Raw genomic sequence first — 7355 nt, 5'->3', positions numbered from 1 at the left:
TCTTGTTTCCACGCATGTGTTCTAGCTGCTACTCTGGGTCTGTTCTGTCCCAGGCTAAGAGGATAAAATGGCTGACGAGCCTCCTTTCACTCAAATGGGGTTGTTTACCCCCATTTTACAGACGGGGACAGCAAGGCAGGACATCTGGGCCCACACTGGCTTTGTGCGATGAGCGAGCCTGGCGTCTGCCCACAGCCCGCTGGCTGAGGTGGTCCCCACCACCCGTCCTCCGCCGGCCCCCAACCCCCGCCCCCTGGCTCAGGCTCCCTGAAGGGGAGGGGAGGTGGAGAGGGAGGGTTCATCTCAGCCTGGCACCAGGTGAATTCCTTATGGCAAGAGCTAGAGGAGCTTCTGGCCCGGGTGCCGAGAAGCAGGAAAAGACACCGAATTCCCAGAAGGAGTGCCAAAGAACGGCTGCACTGGGAAACCTCTCGCCCGCTGCACCCCGGCCCCAGGCTGCCCCGGCCCGATCCACGGACGCTTCCCCTGGGCGGCTTTCTCTGGGCACGCCCCCAATCTGCTCTCCAGTGGAAAGACTCTCGCACATCCTTCAGGCTGAGCCCCACTCTCCCCTCCCTCCAGCTGGGTTAGCGTTCCTCCCAAGCTCCATTAACACCCTGTGCTTCTCTCTACTGCCACTGACCTCGAGATGGATTGTCTTATTTTCTCAGTGAATTCCCCCTGCCCAGAAGGTGTCCTTGTTAAGATCAGGGGTCATAGCCCCGACTCTGTTGTTGTGAATCCAGCACCTGAGTCTGGCTTACATAGGTACCCAGCTAGAGTTGAATGAATAGACACATGAATTTCCTTTTAAATGAATGAAAGAGTGAAGCAATCAATCGATCAATCCATCAACATTTATTTGTAAACAGGTTGTGTGCAGATATCAGACCCACGATGCAGCCTCCAGCTTGCCCCATCCCCAGCCCCTCGGCCTGTAAGCGCCTCGGCTCCGCAGGGTGTGTGGGGCCAAGTGCCCCGTGGGTCCGGGAGGAGACAGGGGTTGGGGTGGTGGGAGATACACGCAATACAGGGATGGCGTCTGTCCAGACAGTCCTCCATTTTCTTCGTGTTCATCGAGAACCTTCTAGGCAATAGGCACTGTGTTGATGCCGAGGTCCCTGAAATAAGACAGGACCTTGACCCTCAAGGACTTCACAGCTCCCCCCAGACAGCTGCAGGGACGCACACTGGGCGGGGGGAGTGGAGGAGGCGCCTGGATGCAGGAGAAGAGGAGCCCAGACTAGGTCGGCTTTGGGTAGACACTGTTCCCCGGCTCAGGGACATGACCAAGTCCAGACCCCCAGAGGCCTCTGGGTACTCATCAGAGCACACCAGTGACATCGCCTTGGCCGGAGACCACAGGTGACAGAGAGGTAAGTAACTGATGTCCAGCTGGTTCCATTTCTCTGGAGAACACTGACTGATATGTACTTTGGTGTCGCTGCTCCAGAGACCTTTCTAGAACACAAGTTGGATGGTGTGCCCCTCCTGCTTCAACCCACCTTTAATTTGTCACTCTCTCAGGATAAGATCCCAGGCTCCCCCAGGGACGTAAAGGTGGAATCCCACTTACTGCTCAGCCTCAGTTTCCCCAATGCCCCGGGACTTCCTCTGTCCTCCTTCCCTTCTCGGTTCCCTAGTTCTCAGCCAGCCTGAGCGGTGCAGAGGGTGAGGGCAAGAGTCCGACTCTCAGAAACAGACCATTCTCCCTGCATCCTTACAGTGCCTCTGCCCACTCCCCCGGCAGGTCTTCTAGCACTTTCTAGGACACAGACACAAGGAGGGCCCAGGCCTGGGCCCTGTGGGTTCAGCCTGAGGCCCTGGGCGTGAGAGTGCTGACTCAGGGGCAGGCAGAGGGGGCCCTGTTTCAGCCGGGCCCTCCCAGCGGGCAGACTCGGATCCAGGTTTGGCAGAGTCCCTTGGCTTGGCCTCTTTGGTTCCTGTAGGTGGAAGGCCCAGAGCAATTGCGGTTTTTTCTGGGCATCTCAGCCAACCCGGAACCCCAACCACAGCCTCGGCACCAGACAGACATCCCCTGGTGACGATTGTGAAAAAATAAAACACAGTGACGTCACCCTGGGCTTAGGCTGGGACCCGGGCAAGCCTTGCTTTGGGGCACTGTGGTGTTGGGGACAGGGGAGCTGGTGGCTGCCAGAAGGAAGCCCCCCCCAAAACTGAGCCTATTACCACACCCCAGGGGCTGCAGGCTTCCCGGGAGATGGAGCTGGGACCCCGATCTCATTAGCACCCCACCGGGGACCACAGGGTCCGCCACAAAGGTCCCTGCCACGTGGGACATGCCTCCCAAGAAAAGCCTTTCCCTTTGGGGTCTCGTGGCCGTGCGGACGCGTATGGACGCTTGCCCAGGGGCATTCACAGAAGAGCGGCCCAGGCTTGGGAAGAAGAGTGGGCTCCAATCCCAGCACTTTCTCTCATTTCGCTGGGCAACCTCCTGTCCACCCTTCCGTCCGGGTGGGCCCCCGGGCGCCGGTCTGTAAAACGAGGTTAATAACAACCTGCAGCTGATCTCCTGCGAGGCTCCTCCCCTTCCAGGCCAGGTGCAGCCGTGGAGGGAACGTGGCACCCAATCAGCCCAGCGTGCGCTGGCGGCAGACGGAGCTGGGCTGCGCAGTCTCCCGGAGCCCACCTTCCTGCTTCCCTCCGGCTGCTTCACGGATGGCTCGGGCGGGGCGGAGGGCCTCTGGAGGCCTGAGCGAGTCCAGAGGGGACATGCTCGGGCAGGGATGGCGGGGGGCAGTGTGCTGGCCAGAGGCACTGGCGAGATGGAAATGCATTCACTCGGGCAGTCATTCCTCAGCACCTACTATGTGCAGGCGCTGAAACGCGGCACCTCCTCCGGCAGGGCCTCAGCGGCAGACACGCACGTGCTCTTCCCTTACACGTCCTGTCTGAACGTCGCCGTGAACCCAGCAGTAAGTGGGCTCTTCCCCCTGTTGAGGAAAGGGGGCCCCCAAAAGGGCTGCAGGGTAAACCAGCTAAGGCCATGGGATGGCATCACTTGCCGTTGAACTCTGCCCCCTGTGAGCCCCACATCACGGGGTGTGGTGGGGGGGGAGGTACCGACCCCCGGGGCCTCAGGTCCTGGAATTCTCTCCCTTCCCGGCCCAGCAAGCTGTGTCCCTTGCTCCATCGCCCTGCACTTCTTCGGGAACCGAGCCCTGGGCCCTGGGGGTGCTAAGGACAAGGGGGTGCACTCAGCAGCCTTTTCAGTTTTGTCCCATCTCTTCTCTTACCAGGTCCCAGAACTTTAGAAGCCAAGAGAGAATTTCAGCCTGGAAACTGGAGCCAGCCCAGCCTGTATCCCCACTCTCGAGAACACCCCCATGTCCTGGTCTGAGCGGCCTCGAGGACCTGGAATCCTGGGCCAGCCCACCCGGTTCCCACCTCTGGGCCTTTGCACCCGAGGCTCCCTGCGCATTATGCCAAGGGCCCTTGGCCCTGAGATGGGACTGTATCGTCGCCCAGATTCTACAGGTGAGCCAAATGAACCTCAAGGAGCTCAGGTAACCTCGACATCCTCCGCCCAAACAGGGATCTCCAGTGTGTGTCCCGGGCTTCACATTCGCCGTCTCACTCAGTGGCACAGGCGTGTGATGTCGGGTGTGTTCCCACCAGCTTACAGCTGAGGACCCCTAGATAAGCAGGAAGGAGACCCCCAGTTCCAGGTGCAGGCGGCTCTGCAGCCCGACCCCCTCGGGATCCACGCCGGGGCCTCAACGGCCTCCCGACACTGATTCCTGGGAAAATGCCATTGACCGGCATCCTGACCTGGAGGCATGTTCTTTTGGGTAAAACATCAGAGTTAGGGTCTGAGGAGGAGCCCTGAGGAAGGTGGGTCAAGGTTAGGGTTAGCGGTCTCTTTTCTCCAGCCACCCTTCCACTGTTGTTTACAGAGGGTGGTGAGATTCCTGGGGCCAGGGCGCTCAGCCCCTGCGCTCTCCTACCCAGGCTGCCCGCTGCCCCCACAAGGGCCCAGACACCTGGTCCCTGTGCAGGGGAGGGGGCTCAGCTCTTTGGAGCAGCAGCTCTGGAAACAGCTGCCTGAGTTCAAATCCCAGCAACTCCGCTGGCCAGCTCTGAGCCCTGGAGCAAGGGGCTTGGCCTCAGTGTCTCCCCCCACCGCCCGACCCCATAACACACACCAATGGTAATCGACCACAAGACGTTCGTTTGGAGGTGGAGCTGTGTTTGGTTTCCTTCTTCCTGATAGGAGGCGGGACATTGGTAGGACCCATGCCTTCCTCGGGAGGCGGGGCCCAGGGCTGAGAGGGCGGACGGCCGATTCCTGCAAGTGCCCCGCCCAAAGGGGAAGGGGCTGCTCAAGGTGCGGAGGCCCCTGTGCCAGTCAGGTGCCTGTATTCATTATCAAGGCCACATTCCTCAGATTCTTTGGTGGCCAGGCACTTATTACAGGAAAATCAAAGGACCAAAGGCAAATACTCATTTGAGGCCTGGATTTTTCATTTTTATAATTGGCCGTTGGGTCTGGCCACGCCAGGAGTGCAGGCGGAATGGAGCTGCTGGACAAAGCGTCTCTGTGGGAGTCCAGTGACTCAAGCCCGAGGGCAGGGCAGCGCCGCCCAGACCCACAGGGCCACCCTCAAGGCCCTCCAGAGCTCACGCGGTCCGTCCCCCTGTGACTGGCTGGCTCATCGGCTCCCCAAATCTGTGCAGGAGGGGCCAGACCCTCACAAGCTAGCCATCTGTGCAACCCAGAGGTTCTCAGCTGGAGGCTGGGATCGTCCCCTCCCCCCGCCCCCTCCCTTTCCCTGCACCGGGGACATTTGAAAATGTCTAGAGACATTTTTGTTTCTCACAGATGGTAGTAATGGGGGAAGGGATGGCCGTACTGGCCAAAGATGCTTTGTTTTGAAGCCTTTTTAAGCGTCCTACAAGACATGGGACAGCCTCCTGCAAGGAAGAATAATCCAGTCCCAAGTGACAAGCGTCAAGACTGAAAAAACACAGCTCTATCCTCAATCCTCCACCCTGTGGCCAGTGCCCTTTCCCCCAGTTAGAGTTCCTGAGCACCTAGCCGGGGAGGAGGGGCAGCCGCCCAGCCGCGTTCTTTAGGAAGAGGTGGTGTGGGCAGGGAGGGCCAGTTCCGCAGCTCACGCCCCAGCGGATGTGAGGTGGGATCCAGCAGACCTGGGTCAACGAGTGGGTTCCACTCTCGAGCTAGGGGGCCCGGGGCCGGCCACTGTTCAGACGTCTGAGCCTGTGGAATGAGATCACCCTTCCCACCTCACCCGGGGCAGGGGTGGGTGTTGAGAATAGGAATGACGTCTGCACAGTGCCTAGGGCATACCTGGAGTGTGGAAGGTTCCCTGCAGAGGCCGGCCTCCTCCTCCTCCTGCTCCCTCCCCACACCCCTCTTCCTGCCGCATTCTCGTCTGTGCCCTCCTTCTCCATGACCTCCTAAGGCTCGTCCTCTTCTCCAGCCCCTCCTGGCTGCCCTCTGCCTTCCTGTCACTGCCTCTCCAAACCCTCCCTGCACCCAGGAGGGCACCTGCATCCCCCACCCACGACCACCCTCCCGACCCAGCAGAGATGCCTGACTTGGCCACATGCTGGCTTCTGTGGGTCAATCCAGGCTTTAGGGGGTGTGGGCGTCCTTGGGAGGGGGTGGTGTGTGTGAGTGGGGGTGTATATAGATGGGTGTGTGTCCTGGGCATGTGTGTGTACGTCGGTGAGGGGTGGGGTGGTGAGTGTGTGTTTCTGTGTCTTGTGTGGATACAGGGGGCCCGGACTGCCTCCTTTTTCTTGTTTCCCCCCAGCCCTTCCCATCCCCCACCCCCCACCAGGACACTTTGCAATATGCCCGGCTCCTTGGCTGTAGAGGGTCCCTTGGGGGAAGCTGGAGAGACGGGGCTCCAGATCTCAGAGCAGCTGCCTTACTGCCCTCCCTACCCCCAGAAGCACGCCCGAACCCAGGTTCCGAGTGCCCTCCTGCCTTTGCCCATGACCTTCCATGGTCCTTCTCAGGGTCAGGTCCTGGACACACCCAGACAGAGAGGTGAATCATGCCCTCCCCCTGCGGACACCTGTGTTTAGGTGGGGAGCTCTCTGGTGCACCGGGTCTGCAGACCCCTCTTTAGAGGGTTGATACCCTTCTTGAAGACTCATAAATAACCACTGTCCTGAACCCAAAAGTCCCCCGGTTCCCACCACCCAGCAAGGGAAGGGTTAAGCCCAGGCCACGCACTGGGCCTCCAGAGGTCCTGCTCCCTGGCTGTGCCTCTCCTCTTCCATCTGCCCCCATTGGCCAGTGCCTTGCCAAGCCAGTTGGTAGACAGAGATATACCCTCAGGCTCCTAGCTGCTAAATGCTCCAATGGTATTCAGGGACTCTGCAAGCAGCGAGACCAGAGCCACACACTGTGCCTGCAGGATTTCAAGGAAATCTTCAGGAGGAAAACAGGCCTTCTGCAGGGCCTTGCTGAATCAGTAGGAGTCTACAGGGAGTGGAGGAGAGGGGGTGTTTCAGCAGAGGTTGGGGGGCTGCACAAAGTGCAGAGGTAGGAAGGGGTGTGGCAGAACCTCAGGTGAAGGCAGTAGGTCCCTGCACCTGTGGTGTGTGGGGAGCTTGGAAAGGTTGTCAGGAAACTGAACTGCAAAGGGCTTTGAATGCCAAGCTAAGGAGCTGCAGTTACCCTTGGCCATCCCAGGGCCCCGTGCTGGAAGTCAGCCCCAGCTGCATCATTGGTGGGGCCCAAGGCAAACTAAAAATGGGGGGCCCTCATTCAAAAACTATCGAGGATTTCCAGACAGTGACAGTAAAGCATGAAATTCAGGGCAGTCGCCCCTGCCCAGGTTGAGGGCCCAAGAAGCAGACGCTGCCCAGGCCCCTGGCCCAGAAAGATGTCCCGTCTGGGATGGAGGAGGTGGTAGCCTGAGCCCGCCGGGCCTGGCCCAGGAAGGAGGAAAGGCCTCTGCGAAATGCTCAGCCTCCCTGGCGATCAGCCCTTCCCTTGGCAGGATATCAGGTTACCCCCTCCAGGGGCACTGTTTTCAGGGCATTAATTAATCATCAGGGTTTGTGTAGCGCTTGCCTCTTGGTGCACTATCTCCTCAACTGGCCGACCCCACCGCTGTATAAACACGCCAGGCAGGTGCCCCGGGGGGCTCCCAAAAGCCTACTTCTGGCAAGTGCTGGCTCCAACCACTGCCCGGTGGTTGGGACCGTGCCCGGAGTCCGCCCAGGCTCCAGCTCACCCAGGCCCAGCTGGAGAATTCAGAAGGACTCCGTGGCCAGCTCACTAGGAACCCAGGGTCCCAGCGACCTCAGAGAAGACCCCACAGCCCATTTCCCCTGTTCAGATGTGAGATAAG

The sequence above is a fragment of the Artibeus jamaicensis genome, unplaced genomic scaffold (assembly GCF_021234435.1).
Source record: "Artibeus jamaicensis isolate MK-2021 breed Jamaican fruit bat unplaced genomic scaffold, CSHL_Jam_final scaffold_3151, whole genome shotgun sequence".
NCBI lineage: Eukaryota > Metazoa > Chordata > Mammalia > Chiroptera > Phyllostomidae > Artibeus > Artibeus jamaicensis.
This window is presented reverse-complemented; position numbering follows the sequence as displayed.